At 36.8% G+C, this 27021-nt stretch overlaps 1 protein-coding gene and 1 pseudogene across 10 annotated transcripts in view; both read right to left on the reverse strand.

Annotated features, from left to right (window-relative positions):
- MCTP1 (multiple C2 and transmembrane domain containing 1) overlaps positions 1–27021 on the reverse strand; it is a 557626-nt gene that overhangs the window by 434750 nt on the left and 95855 nt on the right. The gene's annotated exons all lie outside the window — the stretch shown is intronic.
- LOC132362058 (E3 ubiquitin-protein ligase RNF19B-like) overlaps positions 19617–27021 on the reverse strand; it is a 41170-nt pseudogene continuing 33765 nt past the window's right edge.

Here is a 27021-nt window from a genome sequence, read left to right on the forward strand (position 1 = left end):
ATTATATTTTTGAAAAAGAAATGAAACAATTACTTGACAGCATTTTTCAACACTTCTCTTTTGGCTTAAAATTACAGGAGAGGAAAGTTATGGGGGCAGGGAACACTGTTAAATGAAAACAAAGCAATATGACTTCCTCTTTCAGATTATTTATGGGCTGTGAGGGAAACAGTCAAGCTACCACACATGTGGCTAAATCTATAGCTATCTTATATCAGTAAAATTTTATCAAACGATTTTTTAAAGGGTTATTCCAATAAGACTCATGATACTGCTCTGAGACATTTCAGCTAAAATATTAATGGAATGCCGTGATCTAATGTGAAACTGTGAAAGCTGCACACACATCATTTTAGTGGTAAGGAAAATTCTGGATTACTTTCATTTCTCCCAGCTTCGATAACAGCCTACTTCATTCTGTAACAATGAGATTCCATGTCACGATCACCATTAATCTGTCAAGTATGAACATTACTTAACCTCGTGCTTTTCCCTGAGGATTTACATATAAGCCTGACAGCATCATTTGGCACCATTTTCTGGCTCTACTCAGCAAAGGCACAATATTGGCAGGAATGAGGATTAAATACTAAGTCACACCTTAAAGATGGTCTAAACTGGAAAGCAGTATTAGGAATATCATTCTTACTCTTGAACAAGTCCATGTGATCCAGACCTTCAGAAGTTTAATTTTATTGACCATTAAAATATATTTAAGAATTTTTAAAATTTATACATCAAAATTTGTTTTCTTTATATATGAACTATCTAAAGTACATTCTTATAATTACTTTTACCCAAAATATCTTAACTTTGTATTTATTTTTAAAGAGTTAAAGATTTACTATAGTGAAGTAGAAAGAATCAGAAAAGCCCAAGTTTGTGCCAGGGCCTGGCCCCGTTCCTGTCACCAGGTCTAGGATCAATAACTACTGAATGAAGACGGCCTCAGTTGCCAAGGTGTTAGATAAACTGTGACCTTTGGGTTAGATAGATAATGTTTGTTAACTGTGCTGTAGCCCATATATATATATATATATGCCCTGTATTGATGTTTCCTGGTTGGCATTAACTTAATATTAAAAATTCATCCTTTATTATGAAGGTATTCTAAATGTTCTTCTGGTTCATTTCCGCTGAGAAAATCCCTGCACTGTTTCAAACGAAAGGAAAAAATAAAACATTGAGTGATAAGACATTATCATTATATAGAGAGTAGCAGTACTGCTCTCTATAGTACAAGTGTTGAAAAATGCTGTATATTCATTAGTGTATAAACCACATAAATGTCTTAAAATTTTTTTGATTTGCTACTCTTGAGAGATGAGTCATATCACAGAAGTTCTACTTTTGTTCTTCAAGCAGTTAAATGAAGTATTGTCCTCTTAATGATGAAACAGAATTTGGTCTTTTTATTCTCCAAATTTGCTTCCATTATAGGAAATTCTCTGTAGGAGAAAGAGATAACATAGAAAGTACGTATGTCTGGGATTTGTAGACCTAATTAGCTGTGCTGTCTTGGGGGCATATTCGTAACTTTTCTGGGCCTCAGTTCTCTGTTAAAAAAGAGGGGGGAGGGAGGGAGACACAAGAGGGAAGAGATATGGGAACATATGTATATGTATAACTGATTCACTTTGTTATACAGCAGAAACTAACACACCATTGTAAAGCAATTATACTCCAATAAAGATGTTTAAAAAAAAAAAAAGGTAGTACAGAATCACTGATTCTCTTAATTTAAATGTCACATTAATTATGTCATGCTTTTATTTTGGAAAGGCATTTTTCTTACAGCTTTTCTAGTTTATGTGAAGGGGTTTTAAATTAAAACACTGTAATGTCAATCAACTATATATTCTCTAATTGGGAACTGTTTGAAATTCTTTGTACCTATGATTTATTACTTCTGCATCTGAGTTCATATATTCTATGACTTCACAGGCAGGCAGAAAAGGAACCAGCCCTTGTATACAGTGATGGTATTCCTGAGCTCTGCATAATTTTCTTTGAAAATACACTGAGCTTTTTTCCTTTCTCTCCATCAAAAGAGTATGAAATTAAAGTGTTAGAATTATTTGTCTCCATTCAAAATATTATCCCTTTATGTAAAACATTTAACCCTTCCTTCCTTCCTTCTTTTCTTCTTTTAACCACTTTCCAGTCTTACTCATTTTTAGGACAGGTTTACAAGCAGCATCTTAGCAAATTCTCACCTTAGACTGTCTGTAACAGTATATGTCTTGGGATTTCAAACTCTGCAATTCATCATAGAAGGAGAAATTAAATAAAACATTTGCTCAGAAACAAATCTCTTCCAAAATAAAATGCTTCATACAACAAATTAATTATTAAACATAATTATGTCACCTACTCTAATTTGCTTACTCATAATTCTAGGGTTATCAGATAAAATACAAGATGCCTAGTTAAATTTGGATTTCAGATGAACAGTGAATAAGTTTTAGTATAACTATGCATGCAATATTTGGAACATACTTATGCTGAAATTCATTCTTATACTAAATGATTAATATATTAAAAATTATTTGCTATTTATCTAAAATCCAAATTTAACTGGATATCTTATCTTTTTATCTGCTAAATCTGGCAACCCTTCTTTTTTTTTTTAACATCTTTATTGGAGTATAATTGCTTTACTGGCAACCCTTCTTAATTCTTATTTGTAAAAGGAATTAGGGTGATCATAGCTGCTGAACATAAACTCCAAGTGGCCTAACCCAACAGAAGTCTGTTTCTTACTTTCTAATGTGAATGTTCCTAGTTGGCAGGTGGCTTTTCTCTAAATGGTCATTTAGGGACCCAAGCTCCTCTCATATTGTGGTTCTGCCATTCCAAGGACTTAGAGGGAGTCCCTGCATCCACTAACAGAAGGAGCAAGAAGGATAGCTAAGGCACACTCACTTAACTGCCTTGACCCAGAAGTGACATAGTTTCCACTCACAAATTATTGGTGAGAAGTAGTCATATGGCCCCATCTAGATTAATCACAGGCTGAGATATTTAACCCCTTGTGGGTAGTGCCTTGCCAGTCAATTCTACAGAACGAAAAAGAGAGATGACATTTTGGTGAAAAGTTAGTCATTTGTGCCTTAGCTTAGAACAAATGACCTTATGTCATTTTACTTTGTACTTTGGAAAGAAAAAACACTGAAGACACTTGGGGCCCTCCCTTTTTGTATTAGTGGTACACAACCTGTGATATTTAGTGAACAGTAGACATGAAGTTGACCTAGTTGGTGGTTTTGTGTGGAATTGTTTGTCCTGATACTGAAAAATTGTGATATGTATCTATATCAATGTATGTCAAGGATCTATCGTAAGGATCAACAAGATAACAGATATGAATTGCTTAGAGGAATTCAAATGCCATTCACAGATCAAATCAAAACACATGTTGCTGGGGACCTCTCAGAGGATCTAGCTGTCTGCTGCAAAGATCACAAGCAAATTCTCCTTAACTCTCGCATGTTACACTTAACCATTAGCCCTGAAAACTGCTTGACACTCAACCACAAAAATTAACCAAGACTTATGTGTCCTGATCTGTGAGTCTCCATTTCTCCAACACTGAAAGGCCCTCAGTTCCTTACTTGCTTGTTCATGCCTGGTCTGAAAGGAAACGAAGACTTATAGTTTTGTACTTTCTGATTCTGTCCGGCTGCTTCCTGTGACTTTGTCCATCTTGAATCTCTATCCATTCTCTCTGACCTCCCCAATTGGTCCAGAATTCTGCATTTGACCTGCTGTTAGGTCTACCTCGTTTTCAGAACTTGTAATGACCACAGTAACACCCCTTTTCTTGTAACTGGGCTCCTGGCCAAAGTTTCTGTAACCCCACTGCTACCATTTTACTTGCTGGCTTCAGTTCCTGTGCGTACTGATATTAAATCTGTGGTCACTATTGGTAAGCGGTATCCCCTGAATTAAGTCTTTATGAAAGAATTCTCCTGACATATCTGAAATGACACAAGGCTACTTCTTGCTTTTCATACACTAACAATGAGCTCCAGTCCTATATGGAAGTGAAAATTGCTCAGACTGCTTGAGACCTGGCTTTCCACACCTTTTCCCCCGCAAGGAGAAAGTGGAATCAGTGTGTTTATTTTTTTCTATGCCACTCAAAGGAATTTCTCTCTCATTTTTCTTCTTTCCTAAAAGCTTTAAATGCTCCAAACAGATGAGCCTGATCTATAAGCATTTATTAGCTCTTCACGTCAAAACGTTCCTCCCCGATGGCAATGTAATCAAAATGCAGGTAAGTGCATTTTTCATGAAAACCCTTAGGAGCTAGATTCTTAAACATTCCAATGTCCCTTAGCTAGATTCTTACCTCTCTTGTAAAAAGCAGCTCATAATTCATGTCACTTGTAAGACTCTTCCTATATGGGAAGCTTCATTGAGGATTCCGCTCTACTTAACCGCCAGAGTGGTAGAAAGCCTTCCCTGATCTTCTTCACAGGCATAGATGAATTACCACATCCTTCATCATCAAACATTTATTTGGTGCCTGTATGATATCTGCTACTACATGAGGTGCTGCACAGTTACCAAGACGTAAAATTTGCTTTTTGTTAGTGGTGCCACATTCATAATAGATGGACAATATTTGCATATGGACATATTTGCTGAATGAGTAAATCGAAGTATGGGATCTCTTGTGCTGTTGTGTGCCATTTTCATGCTTTAAGGCCAATGACCTTTTGTTCATGGGTAGGGGCAGTATTAATTACCACAGGGCAAATCTCCAAGAGCTCATGGGTACAAAGGACTGACAGACCACAGTAAACACTCTCAGAGCCTAACAATAAAAAAGTATATATATTCATTGAACATGTTCCCACTTCATTCACACACGGTAATTTGTACAAATTATAAACCAAATAATAAAAAAGACTTCAGCCATTTCTTTATGAAAGGAAATTGGTTTTTGAGGTGTTTTGTTTGTATAATTTGTTGAACTGAACATTGTAGTTTATTTACTTGGAATTGCCTACAACAGATAAAAGTTATTATGTACTATGGAAAACAAAGACTCACAATGTTACTTTAAGTAGTTCCTATATCATGTACCCTTAAAATATACATTTTTGAATGACTGATGTTGGGATCAATGAGGTTATGAGTGATTTCAATCAATTAGATCTCAGCTATTCCCTGGACAGCAAGAGAATAACTGAGTAGAGTTGTTACCTGATACTTGTATTCAAAATGCAAGAATTAAATTACATTGCTATGGATATGTCCATTGGAAGCAATAAATTAATGTTTAATCTCTAAGATTAAAATATTGTAGCCAGAGGAAAATGTTTATGAGAAAATGGAACAAAGACAGGAAATTTGCATCCTAGGACTAAAGGGAGTCACTGCAAAAGACCTGCCTCAAGTATGACCATCACCTAGATTCTCATTGTTCACAGGATAAAACTTAAATTGTTTATCTAGGTACTCAACACAGACTACACTCTGACCCCAGCAATTATGTCCAGTCTCAGTTTCACTTTCTCCTCTTTTGCCTTCTGGCCACATAACTGACCCACAGAGCAAGTTTAACAGAGTGTAAACTCACAGGCGCAGGCAGAACATCGAATCGGCATCTTAGTGCTTAACTCTTAAATACTAACACATCCACAAGGCTCATCACATATTTAAAGAAAGCCACCAACATGAACAGACCCAAACAGCAAGACCATGAAAGGAGTTCAGAGTAAATAGAGATCATGCAGAGAACAGAATACTAAAAAAAAAGAAAAAAGAAAAAAAAAGAAAACACCCATTTAGTTAATTTCCTCAGAGAAAGATAAGAAACAAAAGCAGGATACTATTATAAAGGAATAATCAGAGAATAAGAAGGAGCAACTGGAAATGAAAAACAAAACAACCGAAATTAAAAATAAAGTAGTAAAAGATTTGAAGGATAAAGCCATGGAAATTTTTCAATAAGTAGAACAAAGTAGATGACTAGATGGACTACAGGAAAAATAAATTAAGCAAATTAAAGGCTGAATCAAGAAGGCCCAGTATCGGACTAATCAGCTCAATGAGGGCAGTGTTTCACTGCTATAATCTCTAGCACAAAATCACAATACATGGCATAGAGAGGGTACTTAATAATTATATTTGTTGAATGAGTAAATGAATGTCCCCAAAAGAACAGAGAGCTAGTGATGGAAACAAAAGAAAACAGAATATTCCCGAAAATGAAGAACATGCATATGAAATGGTCACCAAGTGTCCAGCACAACTATTAAAAAAATCTCACACCAATGTTCAGTATCACGAAATTTCAGAATCAGGGATAAAGTAAAGATCCTAAATCCAATAGCAAAATCAGGTCAATTACAAAGAATTAGAAATCAAAATGGCTTGAACTTCTCAAAGAAATATTAGAAGCCAGAAGTCAAAAGTATAATGCCTTCAAATATGAAGAGAAAATCATTTCTTAGCCCAGAACTATCAATTAAATGGTAGGGTGAAGACATTTTTGTATTTAAAAGTAACAGAAAATTTCTGTCTCAAATATTTTTTTCTCAGGAAACTACTGGAGGATATGTTCCACCAAAGAAACGAGTAAACCAAGCAAGAGATTCACATGGACTCTATGAAATGGGATTCAATACAAGAGAGATGCAATAGGAATTCCAGGATGACAGCAAAAGAAGTCCCTAAATGACAAGGGATCAGCAAACCTAAAGAGCAATTAGACCAGATGGAAGCCAGGGGATGGAGAGTTCCAGCAGGAATGTCTCCAGGAAAAAAAAAAAAAAAACAGGAGCAGTAGATCTGACAAGTTTGACCATGTGGAAAATTATAGAGTTATTGGAGAATGTGGAAATACCTAGCATAGATTCAAAGAAAACCAATAATTTTTTTTTTTTAATCACAGGAGAACAAGTTATACATGAAAGGAAATTCATCATGGCTCAGCTGTGAAATGTATTTACACAGTCATAAAACTAAAAACATTGACAATGCATTTAATGAAAATTTAACCAAAGTATATTGGGGGGATATACAGAAGAAACAAGAGAGCTAAAATCCTCATTTTAGGGCTAGAGAAAGGAAGGACACTGTGGAGTAAGCTAGGAAAGAGAGAGAGATCTACAATTTTTTATTCTAAGCTATCTATCATTGCTTGACCTTTTAATCTACAAAAATGGATTACTTTTATCATAATGTTTAAAGCTAACATACTTTTCTTTAAGTGCTATAATGCAATTAACAGACTGGCAACTCATTTTTTAAAATCATATTTAACTGTTGAATTTGGTATCCATTGGATTTAGAAATTAGAAAGTTTACTAAATTTAGTCAGAAATGGCTTAGCAGAACAATTTCAAAATAGCTGTTTGTTCCCACATATAGCCATCCGAAAAAGTACCAGTGTGATAAGCAACAACAGCACAAACCATGTCAAAGTTGGGCCTAGTACCGTGCTTAACAATGTTCCGTTTGGAGCCCTGCTGCCTGCCTTTGAATCTTGGTCTCACCACTTAACCAGCAAGTGGATGTGGCCCGAGGATAAGTGACCTCACCTCATTCAGTTCATATTCAGTTCATACAAAAATGTGGACAGTTTTGGTTCCTGCTTCACAAGGTTGTTGTGTAGATTCTGTGAGTTATTTCATGGAAAGTACTGAGAATAGAGTCAGCATAAAGTAAGCACTCAATAAATTGGCAGTTACCATTTTTTAATTATTCTAAAATACAAAAAAAAGAAAAAGCTTCTACAAACCAACAGGATATTGACTAAGTTCACGTACACATTTTATTCAGTTATTAGAAAGCCATCTGGATTTTTCTACTCCCATAGCATTAGCCATACTTTGCATTCTCCTTTATTTTTTCCTATGTTGTCTCCCTGTCTTCCTTACTTCAACATTTATTATCATATTGGGATAACTGTTAAGTTTTGGTAAGTGAGGAGAAAAGGGCATAAGATCCATGCTTTAGTGAAGAATTTTCATACCACTGCAGAAAATAATGCAAGAAAACATTTGCTCTTCAGACATAGTGGGAAAAATATAGAATTAAACTCATGTTGTGCTTTTAAACTATTTTTTTAAATTAAAATTCTGAGTGAAAAATTTTCCCGTGAGATTGTAATTCATTCCTCAATGTTGAAGACAAGCACTTGGTACCTCTCCAGCTCTTAACACCTTCCTCAGCTGACACGATTCATTATTGCCAGGTGAGTTTTAAACTAAGAGGGATAGCTTTGAACACTCACTGCCTTTCAGCAGAGAAAACATGAAGGAAATGGCACAAGAAGCTTTAAACCAACCTCCTGTTCTTAGACTCAGTTTTTCATTTAGTGTGGCTGTTTAGTACCTGTGTTTAACAAATACTGGTCCCTCTCAATTTTATTCTTTCATGAAGCTATAGTTTTAGTTGAGGAGAAAATAGAAGATTTCAAATTGGTGGCCCATGGAAGAAACTAGAAGAATCTCCAAAGCAATATCCTCTTTCTACCATACCAAAAATCCCCTGACTCCCATATCGTAGAAAAATCTACTTTCAAATCAAATTCCAAAGAATTCTCAAGGACGACTTTTGGTAAAGACTACTTGAAATAGATTCTGGCTAAGTCCAGACTTTCAGTACAATTGCATTTTAAGGGTAAGGGGAAATGCCTTTTTGAGGCCACATTTCCTCTACATAAACACAGTGTCCTCAGGACAGCCTCAGAGGCCCCACCCACTCCTACCTGATGGGATGGTGCTGGTCTACATTTCTTCTCTGTAAAGTAGTGGTGACTCTTATTTACACACTTTATTGTACCCTTGAAAAATCAAGTGAGCTAGTTGATGTGAAAGGACTCAGAAACTTTTTTATGTCAATTAATAAAATTTGTATTTTTCACAAATATTTGTTGAGCATGCCCAGCACTGTTCTAGGTTTGGGGCACATAACAATGAGTAATGAAAAGCCCTTGTCTCCACTGAGCTTTCATTAAAAAAAAAAAAAAAACAAAACATACACATATAATACTTGTACATAATACATATATAGTACCCGTATTAGCCAGAGAAATAGAGCCAATAAGATGTCTGTGTGTGTGTGTAGTGTGTGTGTGTGTGTGTGTGTGTGTGTATTATAAAGAGAGAGAGAGAGAGATTCATTCACTTCAAGGAATTGGCTCATGTGATTGTGAAGGCTTAGCAAGTCCAAAATCTGATGAGGTAGACTAGCACACTGAAGACTTAAGGGAAGAGTTGCAAAAGCTGTCATGAACTGTGGACCGGAAGGGTAGCTGCGAAGTCTGTACTTTCATCTCAGGTCATATACTGTGGCAACGGAAATGTGAACCATGTTGTTGAGGGTCTGGTGTTATTTCACTAACGTGTGGTAACTAAACTCATGCATACAAATATAATATTCTGAAATGGAAAAAATATATATACATATATAACCTCTCCGTAGACCTAACAAATAGCACTCCATTTTTCTTTTCTCCCTTTTAGAACAAATCTCATTGAAGAGGTGGTTTATACTGTTGCCTCCATTTCCCCACCACCCTGTCTGTCCTCAGACATTCCGGGTGGCCTCTAGGCTCTATTAATACCACAAGACAACCCCGGTTAATACTACAAATTCAGCGGTTAACTAGTCCACATTCCCTGACCATTTAGGAGCATTTTGACAAAACTGGCAACTTCCTCTTTCTTGAAACACTATCAAAATTTGGTTTCTGAGCACTATGCCTTTTTGGTTTCCCCACTGCCTCACTGGCTGCCTTTCTGTAACCTCTTGCTGGATTTCTCCCCTCTATTTCACAAGGTACAGTCCATAACCATCTCTTGTTCTCCAGTCACTACTTATATGATCTCATCCAGTTTGGGCTTTTAGATAACATCTATATATCGATGAATCCCAAGTTTGTATCTCTAGCCCCCATCTCCTCCTTGAGTTCTAAATAGGTGGTAATAGGCATTTCAACTTATATCTGAAAGAGAACTTTATATCCTCTATTCCTATCTATTGCCTCCTCACCTTCCCCATCTGTGCATGTGATGCTATCATACCCTCACTTGTCCTAGCCAAAAACTTAGGAATGATCTTTCCTCATAGCTGACACCCAATCCAGTAACAAGTCTGCTCAGTCTGTCTTCAGGATATATCCTGGAGCTGGCCTCTTCTCCCATATCCATTGCCAAGACCCTGATCCAAACCATAAGTTTCTCTCGCAAAAGCCTCTCAATGGGTCTCCTTGCTTCCACTATAGCTGCCCTGCAATCAGTTTTTACTTCAGCTGCCAGAATGACCTAAGAATGCAGATAAAATTATATAACACCTCTGCTTAAAACCTTCTGGTGGCTCTCCATTATACAAAGTGTAAACTCCAAACTCCCTATCATAGACTGTAAGGCCTTATATGATCTCTCCTCTGGCCTACATTCTGTTCTTTTAAAACTCCGACTTCATTCCTACCTCTGGGACTGTGCATTTGCTATTCCTTCCACATATTTTCCTCTCCCTGACCTTAGCAATGTTTTATTTATTTATTTATTTTTAACATCTTTATTGGAGTATAACTGCTTTACAATGATGTGTTAGTTTATTTAATCACTTCACTCAGGTCTCTTTGCTCAAAAGTTAGCTCATGAAGAGGACTTCCGTAATGATATAAAACAGCACTCCCCACTCACATTTAATATCCCCATTCCCTCTTCGTTTTACTTCACAGCAATTATCACACATCTTGACATTGTATTATAGACACACACACACACACAGAGGCAGTCCTCACTTTGCACAGTTCCAACATTCATGGGGTTCAGTGATCATGGTTTAGTTAAAAACAGCAGTTCCTCAATAACATAGTTCACACTTCAGTTACCATGATAGATTAAGTGTAAGTAATTGTATAAAGCACAAATTTTGCTGCCAGGCCCTCAGTTCACAAATCAGTGTAAAAAAACATGTGCATCATGATCAGTAACTAATCATATCACTTCTTTTTATGTCTGTTAGCAACTGGTCACTGTGTATCTGCTCTTCAGTTCATTCACAGATAGCAAAGAATGTACTTTTGATGCCTCCTTGTGTCCCACTGGTAAACTCATGTGACATCTTACAAAAATGAGTAAGTGGAAGAGAGAATTGGCCAACAAAGATGAAAAGGTATTAAAGAAACAAACAACAGCATCACTGGAAGTGAAATTTGAATCAAATATAAATGAGATTATAGAAGAAATAGCTGACTGTGGAAATGTTGACACTGCCACCATTGGAGAAACTCTAGACAGGCAGCTAAAGGAACTTAGTGAAGTACAGCTATTGACATAAATGAGAAAAGTGGTTGTGATGGAAAGGTGAAGATATTACAGAAGTCACACTTGCCACAAACTTCCCCTTGAAGTCACTCTCAGATGTATCTTATGACACTGAAGGCACAAAGGATAAAACATTGGAAGCTGATCCAAACTTAGAAAAGAGTATGACAATTTGTCAAGATAAAGAAGCTGCTCACTCTGTATCACAGGTTATACAATGAGAAGAAAGTGGCAAGCACTGTTCAAAATACTCCTGACACATTTTTTCAGGAAATAAAACACTTTAATTCTGAACGTTTCTAATGCTTGCAAGGTTGCAAGGATACAAGATCACTCACAGAAATCCATCACATTTCTAACAATGAATCTGCAGAAACTGAAGTTAAACCATAATACTAATTGGAATCACTTCAAAAAATTAAATATTTAAGTATAAAAATAACAAATCATGTATGGGATCTTATGTTAAAAATTGCGAAATGCTGATGAACCAAAACAAAGACAAATAAATGGAGAGACACACCTTGCTCATGGATTGGAAAACTAAACATAGTAAAATGTTATTCTCCCCAAATTGATATATAGGTTTATTCCTATCAAAATTCCCATCAAAATCCCATCTCTGTAGACATAGACAAGCTTACTCTAAAATTTATATGGAAAGGCACAGGCCCTAGGATAGCTAAAACAACGGTAATAAGAATAAAGTGGAGAGAAAAATCACTCTAACTGATAATAAGGTTTACTATGTAGATACAATAATCAAGTCAGCGTACTATTGGTGGAGGAATAGAAAACAGATCAATGTCAGAGAACAGAGAACCCAGAAATAGACCCACAAAATACACTAACTGATTTTTAACAAAGATGCAAATGAAATTCAATAGGATAGCCACTTCAAAATCAAAAACAGTGCTAGATCAATAGGCCATTTTTAGTCAAAAAAGAAAAAAAATGAACCTCGATCTAAGGCTTAAACACCTAATACAAAAATTTATTCAAAACGGATCACAGATTAAATATAAAATGTAAAAACATAAAGCCTTTAGAAAAAACATATTTTAGAAACAAACACTGGAAAAAATCTTTGAAATCTAAGGCTAAGCAAACAGTTCTCAGATGACACCAAAACCAAGATGAGTAAAAGGAAAAATTGATAAAATGGACTTATGCAAAATTAAAAACTTTTGCTCTGTGAAAGACCTGTATAAGAGGATGAAAAGACAAGCTGTAGACAGGAGAACATATTTGCAAACTTCCTATCTAATAAAGTTCTAGTATCTAGAAAATATGAAGAATTCTCAAAACTGAACAGGAAAGAAACAGACAATCCAAACAGAAAATGGACAAAGTACATGAAGAGATATTTTATCAAAAAAGATAAGCAGATGGCAAATAAGCACATGAAAAGATGTTCAGCATCTTTAGCCATTAAGGAAACAAATTAAAACCACAATGAGATACCACTACAAACCTTTAAGAACAGCTAAAGTAAAAAATAGTGACAACATCAAAGGCTGATGAGGATGTAGAGAAGTTGGGTCACTCATACACTGATGCTGAAAATGTAAATGGTACAGACACTCTGGAAAACAGTTGGGCAGTTTCTTTAAACATACTGTTACCATATGACCCAGCAACTGTGCTCTTGGGCAATTTATACCAGAGAAATGAAAATGTATGTTCACACAAAAACTTGTAAGCTGATATTTGTGACAGCTTTATATATCATATCCAAAAACTGAAACAACATTCAATGGGAAGGAACCATTGGTAGATGTAAAATTTAGGTAAATTTCAAGGGAATTATTTTGAGTAAAAAAATTCCAATCTCAATAGTTACACACTGCATGATTCCATTTTTATAACATTCTTGAAATGCTAAAATTATAGAGATGGAGAACACACTAATGGTTTCCAGGGGTAAGGAATGGGAGAGATGCTTGTGGTTATATAAGGACAACATGAGAGATCTCTGTGGTAATAGAACTGTTCTGAATCTGACTATGGTGGTGGATATACAAAGCTACACATGGGATAAAAATGCCTAAAATTAAATACACACACACACACACACACACAGAAATGAGTAAAACTGAAAAATCTGAATAAGATCAGTGGACTGTATCAGTATCGATTTCCTAGTAGCGATAATGTACTATAATTTTACAAGATGTTACCACTGGAGAAAACTGAATACAAGGTACATGGAATCTCTCCATATTACTTCTTAAAACTGCATGTGAAATCTATAATTATCTCAAAATAAAAAGTTTTACTAAAACACAGTCTCATACATACAGTCTCATATAGCATTGTTTATATGAGTCTCAGACTAGAAATAACCCAAATGTCCATCAGCAGGTGAATGAAGAAACAACTTGTAGTATAGTGACACAATGAAATCCTACTCAGAAATAAGAATGGATGAACTGCCTATACATGCAACACCACAGATAATCTCACAGACATTTTGAATGAAAGAAGTCAATATTTCATTTATAGGAAATTCTATAACAAACAAAACTAATCTATGGTGACAAAAATTAGATCAGTGGCTCCCTGAGTGATAGGAGTGGAGTGATTGCAAAGGGACATGATGGGACTTTCTAGGATGCCGGAAATACACGGTGTACACATTTGTCAAAACCCATCAAACTGGGCTTCCCAGGTGGCGCAGTGGTTGAGAGTCTGCCTGCCAATGCAGGGGACACGGGTTCGAGCCCTGGTCTGGGAAGATCCCACATGCCGCGGAGCAACTGGGCCCGTGAGCCACAATTACTGAGCCTGCGCGTCTGGAGCTTGTGCTCCGCAGCAGGAGAGGCCGCGATAGTGAGAGGCCTGAGCACCGCGATGAAGATGAAGAGTGGCCCCCACTTGCCATAACTGGAGAAAGCCCTCGCACAGAAACAAAGACCCAACACAGCCATAAATAAATTAATTAATTTAAAAAAAAATACCCCATCAAACTGTACTCTTGAAATCTGTGCTTTTTATTGTATGTAAAGTATACCTCAGTAAGTTATTTTTTTAATGTCTGCATGGTTGTAGGGCAGAAAGAAAAGGAAGCCATGATATTGAGAATGGAGGCAAGGAAATGTCTGTGGAGATACTGTGCAGGCATCTTATATGCTGGTCTGATGGCCTTGAAGGGCAGGGTACACCAGCCAAGGAAATACAGAATGTGCATTATTTACAATAAGCCAAGACATGGAAACAACGTAGGTGTCCATCAATGGATGAACAGATAAAGAAAATGTTGCATGCACACACACACACACACACATACACACACACACACAAAGGAATATTATTCAGGCATGAAAAATAAAAGAAACCCTGCCTTTTGTAACAACATGGATGGATCCTGGAGGCATTATGCTAAGTGAAATAAGTCAGACAGAGAAAGACAAATACTGTATGATCTAACTTATATGTGGACTCTAAAAACTTCAAACTCATAGAAACAGAAAATAGAATGGTGGTTGCCAGGGGCTGAGGCAACCCCTCAAATCTCTCAAATGGGGAGATGTAGGTCAAAGGGTACAAACTTTCAGTTATAAGATTTGTTCTGGGGATCCAATTACAGCGTGGTGACTATAGTTAACAATACTGGTATGCTTGAAAAATTCTGTAAGAGTAGAGCTTTAATGTTATCACCATAACAACAACAACAAAATGGTAATTATGTGAGGTAAGGCTATGTTAACTAACCTTATTGTGGTACCCATTTTGCAATATAAATGTGTGTATCAAATCAGCACACTGTAAACCTTAAAATTACACAATGTTACATGTCAATCATATCTCAATAAAGCTGGGGAAAAACAAGAAAGGCTTGAAATCACTGAGAGATAAAACCCCTTTTCTGTTACAACATCTCTCCACACCATAGGGTGTGTGGGGAATAGGAACCCTAAAGCTTACACTTCGGTGAAATACTGTTGATGATGATGTAATTTGCACAGGCTATAATTTGCATTTTTCCACATATGTGTAATCAGTGTTTAAGGTTTAAATAAACTAAACTTGTTGGTTCAGAAAATACCTAACTTATCATGTCCTCCTGACTGTGCACTTCCAGAGAATCAACAAATAGACTGGGAGATTAAATGATATGGAAAATATTGATTAGTGGCTTTAATATCCATGCTTGGCAGGAGAGACATAATACACAAAGAGACTGAAGTATATTCCAGAGAAAAGTAAGCTTAGAAGATGAAGCTATCAGCCTTTTATTAATGGCCTTCAACTGCCTCAATTTTGCTGTGTTTTAAAGCAGAGTGTGATTCTAACACAAGCATGCCAGTGGCACACTACAGCCTGGAAGGGATATCTGGAAAGGATACAATCAGCTCTCCACCATTTATGTCTTCTGGAATTGCCACTGAATTTTGATGCCCAGACATTTAGAATCTCCAATTAGCCTACAGAGAAGTCACTCCTAAGAAATCACGTCATTATCTTAATTAAAAAAAAAATTAAGACATGAGAAAAGATGTCTGAGGTGCTGAATATAATGACAGAACTCAATTATTCTGGAGTCAGTTATCTAATTGAGAGAACCAGTTCTGCACTATCAAAAACAATACACCAAAACTGGTACAACCACTATGGAGAACAGTCTGGAGGTTCCTTAAGAAACTAAAACTAGAGCTACCATATGATCCAGCAATCCCACTCCTGTGCATATATCCGGAGAAAAACATGGTTCGAAAGGAGACACGTACCCCAATGTTCATTGCATCACTGTTTACAATAGCCAATACATGGAAGCAACCTAAATGTCCATTGACAGATAAATGGATAAAGATGTGGTACATCTATACAATGGAATATTACTCAGCCATTAAAAAGAACAAAATAATGCCATTTGCAGCAACATGGATGGACATGGAGATTATCATACTAAGTGAAGTAAGTCAGACAGAGAAAAACAAATATCATATGATATGGCTTATATGTGGGGTCTAAAAAAAAATGATACAAATGAACTTATTTACAAACAGAAACAGACTCACAGACTTAGAGAACGAACTAATGGTTACCAGGGGGGAAGGGTGGGGGGGAGGAATCGTTAGGGAGTTTGGGATTGACATGTACACACTGCTATATTTACAATGGATAACCAACAAGGACCTACTGTATAACACAGGGAATTCTGCTCAATATTATGTAACATCCTAAATGGGGAAAGAATTTGAAAAAGAATAGATACACGTATATGTATAACTGATCACTTTGTTGTACACTTGAAACTAACACAACATGGTTAATCAACTATGTATTGATTATATATTTATGTATTTTTTTTCCTGCTAAACCTCTTCTTTTTAGACACATATTCCATAGACGTTGATTTTTTAATCTCCTCCTGTGCAAAATTGGGAGCAAATCGACTTAAGTGTTAACTTTTGATATGAAACCCAGAAAAGAGTTGAGCTGTTGAAACCTGAAATACATGTCACTTACTAGCTGCCTGCTTCTCAGTTTCCTTACTGGAAAAACAGGGATAAAAATAATTCCTTCCCTATCAAGACCATTTGGAGAATCAATAAACGAATGAACACACCTAAGACACAAAGCATGTTTCATGTCTTAAGTACTATACAAATGCTATTTGATGTATATTTGAGAAGAAATTTGACAGAAGAGATTGATTTACTACATGGATAATTGATAAAGTTTGAGAATTAACTCTTGTTTTGACAACATAAGCAACCAAAAATAAATAAAACTCCTCTGTGAGACTACAATTCTGAAACCTGCAAAACTCCAAGAGAAATTGAAAATTAACTTATATATTTGGTTTTATGGAGGATGATAATGGTGTGAACCAGCATGAGTCAAATATAAGAGAAAGTCTTGTACAGTTAAACAACGTACAGCTAGTTATGAATTCTTACAACTTTATTACAAGTTATTTGATTCTGAAGAACAAAGTACCTAATAGAAATAAATACAAATTGTTAAGTTCATGTTCTCTATTCTTTTCATTTTACTCGTCATAATGAAAACATAAAATCTATTCATCATGATATATTAAAATATGCCAGGGTTCACATTAAAAATACTTGTCTTTAGACTAAAAGTTAATTTACACAGAATAAAGCTTTTTTTAAAGAAACTTTTATGTGCCCTTAGGTTTCAAACAGAAGGTTTAATAACGCTAATGAAAATACAAGAGTATAAGCCAATCTATATTTACATTACCTTCTATGACATATGAATCTGTAAAGGAGGCTATTAATCTAGAAAGCCATCTGCCAGAGTCTTCATCGTTTCACCCAAAGAAGAAATCCGTTTTTCTTTTCTACCACTACACCTTCTTATTCATCCCATGCCTCTCAGTTATGAGTCTCTATGAGTTGCTTTCCTTTAATTTTTTCAAATATGTTACAAGTGCATTAGTATAGTGAGTAATCCATTTGTCTTCCCCACCTATTGAATAAAGAAGAATTTCCTAGGCTAAGATTTTAGAGAGACCAGAGCCTTTGGGAATCAAATTCCAAATAGCTATGTTAAAGATACAGGTCTTCATTCTCTAGACAAATTCCAAACTTTAAAATCAATTTCTTTTCATTCAACCTTACTTCCCAATTGTTGCGACAGCTAGTTACTATGAAAGTCAGAATCCTATCTATACGGCCAATATTCTAAAAATTAGATACACTCAAAATTTTCACTCTTTTCTCTATGGCAAAATTTTCCCTATCACCCATACCCTTCTGCTACCCAAAATTGTGTGCACAGAGAGAGTATGCCCAGGGAATGAAAAAACTTTTCACATTACCCTAAGCAAAGTAATTACAAATATAAGTTTAGTAAAACAGACACGTTTTGTGTTAGTCTTTTCCAATGTTTGATAAATCATGTATATAAAACCACATTTAAATATAATACACTAAGAATCTGACATTTTTTTTCCTTTATGATACTGAGAATATATAATTCAGACTACTTCCATTTTTTTCCTGGCTTCCAAGAAGCTAAGGGTCAAATAAATCAGCTGGTCATGACATAACTATATTAGTCTCTTTTTGAGCAAATCTATTTCCTTTTCTTTTCCAAGTTCTAGAGTATTGTCTAGTACAAATTCATGAGTTTTATTATGCATATGTTATTTATCTTAACCTTCTTCAAATCTCTTTTAGGGAACTGGTAGGATACAACGAAAGTGTAAATATGTATACAGTACAATGAAAGTGTAAATATGTATACATATATCTGTATATGTGTATGTAAAGATGTTACAACCAAGGGGGTAAGTTTTGCTTTTAATAAAAATTAACAGAAGTTGACAAATGCTTTTATACATCTTGAAAAAGCATTTAAAACCATATACCATAAAATAAAGCAGATTTTATTTTAGCTTACATGTTTGCCATTATCAGGCTTCTTAGGATACTTAAAGGGTGTTGGAGGATTTAAGAACACAATGGCTGTTTGTGTCAACAGTGAAGCCAAAGTTTATAAAGGCCTATTATGGTTCCAGTGATATCTCCTTCCTATTTTTCCATATCAGCAGAGACATCTTGAGGGAATGCACTGCTATTTGCTGGTGAGATCTTCTGATAGTGAACAGGCTAGTGAATAAGTTAGGACTTCACTGGTGGCTCAGTGGTTAAGAATCCGCCCCCCAATGCAGGGGACACAGGTTCGATCCCTGGTCTGGTAAGATCCCACATTCTGCCGAATAGCTAAGCCCGAGTGCCACGAGCCACAACTACTGAAGCCCGTGTGCCTATAGCCCGGGCTCCACAACAAGAGAAGCTACTGCAATGAGAAGGCCAGAAGCAGCAACTAAGACACAAGGCAGCCAAAAATAAATAAATAAATAAATTTATTCAAAAAAAAAAAAAAAGTCGCTCGCTTGCCGGGCGGGAGTACCTGCGCGCGCAAGGGGCAGCAGGGAATGGAAGCGGAGAACATGGGCAGGTAAGGTTTTTTTGTGGTTTTTTTTTTACGACAGAAATCTTTATTAAAATGTGTCCTTCAGTAATATCTTAGCATACATACAATATACACACATACATCTGTACACTTTTCGACACAGCTCACGGATTGCCACCATCAGTTTAACCAATAAATTAAAACTAAATAAGGGTGGGGGAGCAAAGGGGATGCGGGGTGGAACTAAGGGCAAAGCTTCCATGTTTCATCTGGTAAGAAATTGCAAATTTCTCAGAATTCCCCTGGGGAAAGCCTGTGACCAGAGAATCTCTGAAATAAAATGCGGAAATCCCTGCCCCCCCCCAAAAAGATTCCAAAAGATGCAGTTACAAGTGTGCTTCTCAGAACAGAAGCATTCATTCCACTTCACACCCTGGCTTCTGCATCTTCCGGCTTCAAGACAGTTGCCCCCCGAGCTGGGGCAGAGAGGTTCACAGGCGCACTTGGGCTCGGCGCACCTGGGGCTCTGGGTGTTGAGGGGCTGCGGCTTGGCAGCCGGGGGAGACACGCTCATCGGAGGTGATGTCGGGCGCATCATCGGACTGCGTATCGGAGCTCTCCAGGTCACTGCGGATGCTCTGGGCTGGGCCAGGCTGGTGCCCCAAGGTCTGCTGGCCTGGCAGTCTTTCTGTGCACAGCTTTGGTGTTTGCAGAAGGGGCTCCTCTTCATTGCTGCCACCGCCGCCACCATCACCGCCACCACCGCCTTCTTCTTCATTCTCCGCCATGTGCGCATGAACATGGAGTGCGTCCTCCGTGCTGCTTCCACTCACCAGCTGACAGGGGCTTGGTTTGGCTTCACTGTCCACTTGGATTTCCATATTGTTGCATTCTCTGTCCTGTGGGCTGTGGGAACTGATTATGGAACCGGCCAGAGCACGAGTGCTTGCGTTGTCACTAATTGCACCAAGACTGGCTGTGTCTATGGGGAAAATTTCCTTTAGGACATCGGCTTGGACTTCTAACCCGCTGTATTTTCCCTTGCCACTGGAAAGAATGCCACCACTCAGTGTGCCCCCTGAGAGGGCTGCAAAGCTGGTTGTTTTGCTGTATGGACCCTGCGTAACACTGAGTCCATCTGTAGGGCTTCCACTGGTGCTCAACATGCGAGTTAGACCTTCAAGGCTACTTTCCCCAATGTTGGGATTCTTGAGGGCTCTAGTTTCTTGAGAAACTAGAATCTTGAGAATAAAGTATTATCAAATGTAAAGCAGGTAACATTTCACCTGTCATTTAAGTGGATTTACCTTGAGTTTTCGAAGGAGAGTAGTCACTCTCCTCAAAACTTTAAAATGAGCTCTACCCTAATAAATGTTAGAGGGCAACAAAATTATGCTCTCCTAAACTTGATATATTTTAAAAATCACGTCAAGCATGGTTAAAGTTAAATAGCTGAAGATATTTACAAGCAAATAAGTAATCATAGTCATTGATCAACAAATTAGAGGCAAACTTCATGCGCTTTTTATCATCTTCAAGGCTTTCATGACTATATGAATCTAACCACACCTGCCTTATTTTCACCTGAAGATAACTATTTTGTGAGTTCATAAGGCTATTATTAATATATTTTATATTTGCATAGCATGTTTCTGTTTACAAAGGATTTTCACTCATAGATGACCTCGCTCAAGCCTCACCATTCTGGGAGAACAGATTATATTTACATTAAAAGCATTGGATGAAGTTAACAAATAGACCAAATATACAGAGTTAAATCAGCCTGATTAAGACTATAGGATTTAAATATTTTGAGAGCCTTGCAAACCCAAGACAACGTGCACTTTATCACCAAGATCACTGAAAAGCCTTTATGAAGTAATATTTATATGGAACATGTTCGCCATCCAATGTTCTCTAAGATAAACTATGAGCTGTTAACATGGACAAACATACAAGGAGCATACAGGCAGAGAATAAAAGATGTGATAAATGTACATAACTTAAGAAAAAATTTTAGTCTTTTATCAGCTACAGCCCAGATACTTAGGAGTGCATTTTCTTATTTTAGTTCAAGACAATAATAAGGTAGATTTTAACTTATATAAAATCTACCTAAGAACCCTCTGAGGTAGGTAATATTATCATGCCCATTTTATTCATGGAGAAATTACAAAACAGATTAAAAAATGTCACTTGAAATCACACACCTAATAAGTAGCCAAGGTGAGATTCAAACCCAGGCAGTCTGACTCCCTACAACTTGCCTCACCCACTCCACTGCCTTGAGAAGTTATCTGTTACTGTGAACGGGAACTTGAAGCTGTATGAAGGAAAGGGGAGGGCAGGGGCTTATATTATGACTAGGTGGTAGCCATAGGCATGATTTGAGGGAAAAACAAGACACCCTTTAAAATACTCACTTCACTGGCTTTCCATCATTAGGAGCTTCCTTCTTAGGATCTGTTTTCAAAAATCTCCTATTTTATGTAGGTATTCAGGAATATGTACAATCACTATCCAACACCTTAGTTTTTAACCAATATCTTGGAGATAACAATGACTCTTATGGCACCTACATGAAAGAAAATAAAATTCCACGTTCAGGGTCATGCCTAAACCGGAACCCTCCAAGAGGAAAAAGCAACCAAAATAGCCCGCTCCACATTTGGGCCTCGGATCAGGGCAGGAGGTGAATGGCATGGAAAGGAACTTTCTGAACACACAAAATAGCACTCAAAGAAACTGAGACCTAGCCATGAGGGTGGCCATTGATCAAATGAGGCCAGATGGATGGAAGGGAAAAGGCAAGACTTCTAAGGCTTTCAAATTGGGGGCAGAGACCTTGGCAATAAGAAACTGTTGGAAAGCTTTCAGAGACGGTTCAAAATAGAAAGGCAGGTTGGTTAATTTGTCAGCAGCAGAAGTATAAGGTGGAGTCTGGCCAGGCCTTCGAGACCTTGAATCTCAAGACTGAGACGGCAGGCAATCAAAGTGCAGGGAGTGGCACCAAGAGTGTCCTTATTCACAGCACACCCTAGAATAATACAGTCCAGGGATTCGGAATGATCAACGGCAGAGAAGTTCTTGCTTATGACATTTCCAGGACATAGCAGCCTCACAGAATCTCAAGTTTTATCACAGAGACAACTTGACTGGAGATGACAATTTCGATATACAATATCTGCTTTCCTGTTACCACTACCCACAGGAGCTCAGAGGGGATGTGAAAATAAAAATTCACTCTTCTAAAAGAGATAATATTTCATATCTATTTCTAAAAGAATAAAAAGAGAGAGAGAGACTATTGTGACAGAAGACAAGAGAAAATAGAAAGCAGGAGATATTCGGCAATGGTGGGGAGCACAGGAAATGGAGCTCCCTGGGCAGCTCCCTGGGAGCTCCCTGCTTTCTAAAAGCAGCTCCCCTGCTTTTAGAAAGGGGTTCTGCTGGTGACCTGCATTTTTCTAGAAGGAAAGAGAGAATTAAAGCATGCACATAAAATCAGAGAAGGAAAGGAGGGAGGAGAAAGGGTTTCAGAAGCAGTACCAATTTGACAGGCAGACACTATAAAAGGTATAGGTTTGAATCCAGATGCCCTGTTAAAAGAGCACAGGGGCTGTCTGAAATAAACATTGGGAAGAGTAGGCAAAAAATGACTAAGCTAAGAGGTAAATCATAATTCCTAGACCCAGATTTCAATGGTAGCAGTATAGCTCTTGGTGCAAAGACTACTTTATACCTACAGAAACTAGAGAGATATGTGAGTTAACCCCCAAAGGATAATTAAAGATCTGGGAAGATGAGTATGCCAGCTAGGAGATCGCATTCTAAAAATGTTCATTTGTCTTCTTTAGATGTGATCCCTCACCTTTTTGAAATTGCTACCTTGGGCCAAATAGGAGACCACTGAGGTACTCAGGGTGCTTGTTCATTCCTGAATATTTTCATCATTATTAAGAGTAAGTGTCAAATTTTGAAGTGCCTGATAAAACATACATCGTGGAAACCTAAATATATTTTGCATTGAGATCCCTAAGTCTGTGTTAAATAAATGCAGAGAGATACAGCTTATTCTAGATGAAAACGAAGGTAACTCATATCTATTCCTTATATTAGAAAATAAAAGAGACTGGGAAATTGGGGTTACATTTTTATAATACATTAGCCCTCTTTTACATTTTTATAATACATTAGCCCTCTTTTACAGAACTAAGTTTTTCTTACTTAGTTCTTCTTAAACTATATTTCAACAATGACAATAATAATAACAGCAGTTATCACTTCATTGTTTATACTGCGCCAAGCACTCAGATATTAAAATTAATCCTGGTCAAACAATCTCTTAAGGTAGACAGCCCCAATTTACAGATAAGCAAACTGAAGCATCACTGTCTCAAGCAATTTCCCCAATAATACACAGAGCTGGAAAGTGGCAGAGCTGAAGTTTGCACACAGATCTGTCTGAAGTTCACATCCTTAACCACTAGGCTCCTAAGCTCAGTGCTGCCAGCTGGGACTACAGTGATGGATAATTCATGGTTCAGTCCTCAAGGAGTCCAATGACTAGTGAAGAGAGAGGGGGAAAAGAACAGATACAATCCATAAGAGTATGAAGGAGTTCTGTAAGAAACACAGACTTAGCACTAATAGCCTGAGTATGAACAGTGAAGGCAGGTATGTCTGCACTGGACCACAGAATGGGGAGCCAGGTGGAGAAGGGTTGGGAAGAGCTGAGGGTGGAAAGTATCCAGCCAGAAGGAGAGCCAGTTACCTGCTGATTGAATTCAGTCTAAACATAAATGAAATGAATCACTGGATGGAATCACCAATGAGGAAGATTCTACTTTTAATGGTCACTTTTTCAAAACAGCCCAACACCCCCATTATTCTTAAGCTATGTTCAGTTTTATTAAGCTTGCTTTTTATTCTGTTCAATTTTTTTAATTAAGAGTAAAACCAGAGGAACTTCAATAACGACCCTCAGATTGATGCTACTTTATTGATTACTGGCTTTAGGTTTGGGCAGTCCAGCTAACTGGGTGTCTGACCACTGTATATTTCAAAGCAGTTTTCTAAATTTCACTAGTAAGAAAATTATTAATTCAAATCCAAAGCTTCACTTCAAATATATTGCTTTTCTTTCTCCCGCTCCTTATCTCCAGGGCTATGGTTTGTTACTGAGGAAATTAAAGTGAGCAGGAACAAGTTGTTTTTCAAAGACCACTTTTAATATTTAATACTTTGTAATATCAATAAGATTAGATCTACACAAATTAACTTAGCAATTTAGAAGTATCTAACAAAACATAAAAGGTGTATAACCTAAAACAGAGCAGTCTAACTACTCAGTGTTTACCTGATAGAAATGCCCACACAGGTGGGCACAATGAGGCACACACAGGGAGGTTCAATGCAGTGTACATAGTGGTAAGAGCAAAAGCCGGATGCAACATAAATGATCATCCACCAGGCAACAGTTAAATAGGGATTCTGGGTAGCAGTTAGAAACAACGAGGTAAATCTTTATGGACTAACACAGTAAGATCTCTAAGACATGTTAATGAAAAAAATCAAGTTGTGGAATATGTACAGTAAGACACTAATTATGTAGACACATCACACACTCACACCCACTCATGTATGTATTTATGTAGCGACCTATCTCTTTCTCAATCTATCTGTAATGTACATTTATACATACACATGCATACATATATACATATATATTTAATGCATAGTGACTGGGGTTGAGGGACGTATTCAAGAGACTTTATCTGTCCCCATTTACTTACTTAATTGCTATAAAAACAATATCTATGTTACTTGTAGAGTTAAAAATAAAATAGAAAGTTTAAAAATTTTTTTAATAAATTAAAAACAAAATATACTTTCAATTTATCATAAATTAATCTACTGCATTCCATTTTTAACCAACTTATTAAAGTTAAATAGCCTGTAATTCTTAGAGATTTTCCCTCTCTTAAAAAAAAAACAGATCAAACTTTTGCATTTTGCAGACTTGTATGTCCCAGGCTCATGTCCTGACAGAAATTCAGTTTTATGGGTGTCCAGGCATGGTTGGGAACTCAGGGAGCAGCACATGCTCCATGCTCTCTTCCTTTACTCAGCACCACAAAATGGGTGTCTAATAAATATAAAAGAACAAAGGAATGAACCAACCAATGGATAAATGACAACATCAGTAAATATTATACTCATGGTTTCCCAGCATTGGTCAGGATTGAAAATCCGGCAATTTTCAGAGAGGAATTACAGAATATTCAAGAAAAAACTAAAATCTCTTTTATTCTAAGCTACACTGCTATATTGATCTTGTTAATGATGCTAAGTATTGATCTCCAGAAGCAAATTACGACTCATGTCACAGACTTTCATACCTCTCCAGCCCTGGACATTAAGTCGTTAATTTTCCTGTCAGGTTTTTTTTTTAATCCAAGTAGTACTTAATTATCATAAAATGACTTTTTAGGGATAGCTTCTAAACCCTCATTAGCCATTAAGTATAAATAAATTTTTTAATTCAACCACTGTTTCAATTTAATTATTTTGGTTTAAAAAAACTATTACGCCCTTCATTGGACTTACTGTATACCTTTTGCTACTCAAAGTATGGTTCTAGGACTAGCAACATCAGCTTATCATGAAAGTTCTTTAGCAACAGACAATCTCAGATATCACCCAAGACCTACTGAATCAAAATCTGTTTTTAATAAGATTCTTCAGTGGTTCATATACACATTAAAGTTGGAGAAGCACTGCCATATACTACTGTTTTGTTATTATTGAAATTAACTTTTTAAATTATAGAGATAACACATGTATATGTTTTTAAAAGTATTAAAGGACCCTACAACCAAAAGCAGACAAAGACAATACAAGAAAACTACAGACCAATATCTCTCATGAACATAGCCACAAAAGTCCTCAACAAAAATATTAGAAATAGAATTAAACAACATATTTTAAAAAAGAATTATACACCATGACTGCTATGGTCTAAATGTTTACACCGCCTCAAAATTCACATGTTGGAATCCTAATGCCCAATGTGATGCTGGTAGGAGGTGGGACCTTTGGGTGCTTAGGTCATGAGGGTGGAGCCCTCGTGAATGGGATTATTGTTCTCGTAAAAGAGATCCCACAGAGCTCCCTAGCTCCTTCACCATGTTAAGATACAATGTGAAGTCTGCAACCCAAAAGAGGGCCCTCACCTGACCATGGCACCCCAATGTCAAACTTCCAGCCTCCAGAACTGTGAGAAATAAATTTCTACTGTTTATAAGCTTCCCAGTGTGTGATATTTCATATGGCAGCCTGAACAAACTAAGACAACAGCCAAGGTATACAAATTTGGTTCAGCATTCAAAAATCGATTAATATAATCCTTCATATCAACAGAATTTTTTAAAATCACATGATCATATCAATAGACACAGAAAAAGCATTTGACAAAATCCAACAATAATCATGATAAAAATCCTCAGTAAACCAGAAATAGAGGGGAAGTTTCCCAACTTGATTATAAAAAGCCTATAAAAACTTACAGCTAATATCCTACTTAATGGTGAGAAACTCAAAGCTTTCCCACTAAGATCAGGTACAAGGCAAGGATGCGCCCTCTTACCACTCCTTTTCAACAGCGTGCTGGAAGTCCTTACTAATGCAGTGAGACAAGGAGATAAAAGGTATGCAGATTGGGAAGGAAGAAATAAAACTATCTGTTTTGCAAATGACATGATTATCTATGCAGAAAAAGCCAAAAGAATCAATTTTTTAAAAATTCCTGGAACTAATAAGCAATTACAGC

The sequence above is a fragment of the Balaenoptera ricei genome, chromosome 3 (assembly GCF_028023285.1).
Source record: "Balaenoptera ricei isolate mBalRic1 chromosome 3, mBalRic1.hap2, whole genome shotgun sequence".
Classification (NCBI taxonomy): Eukaryota; Metazoa; Chordata; class Mammalia; order Artiodactyla; family Balaenopteridae; genus Balaenoptera; species Balaenoptera ricei.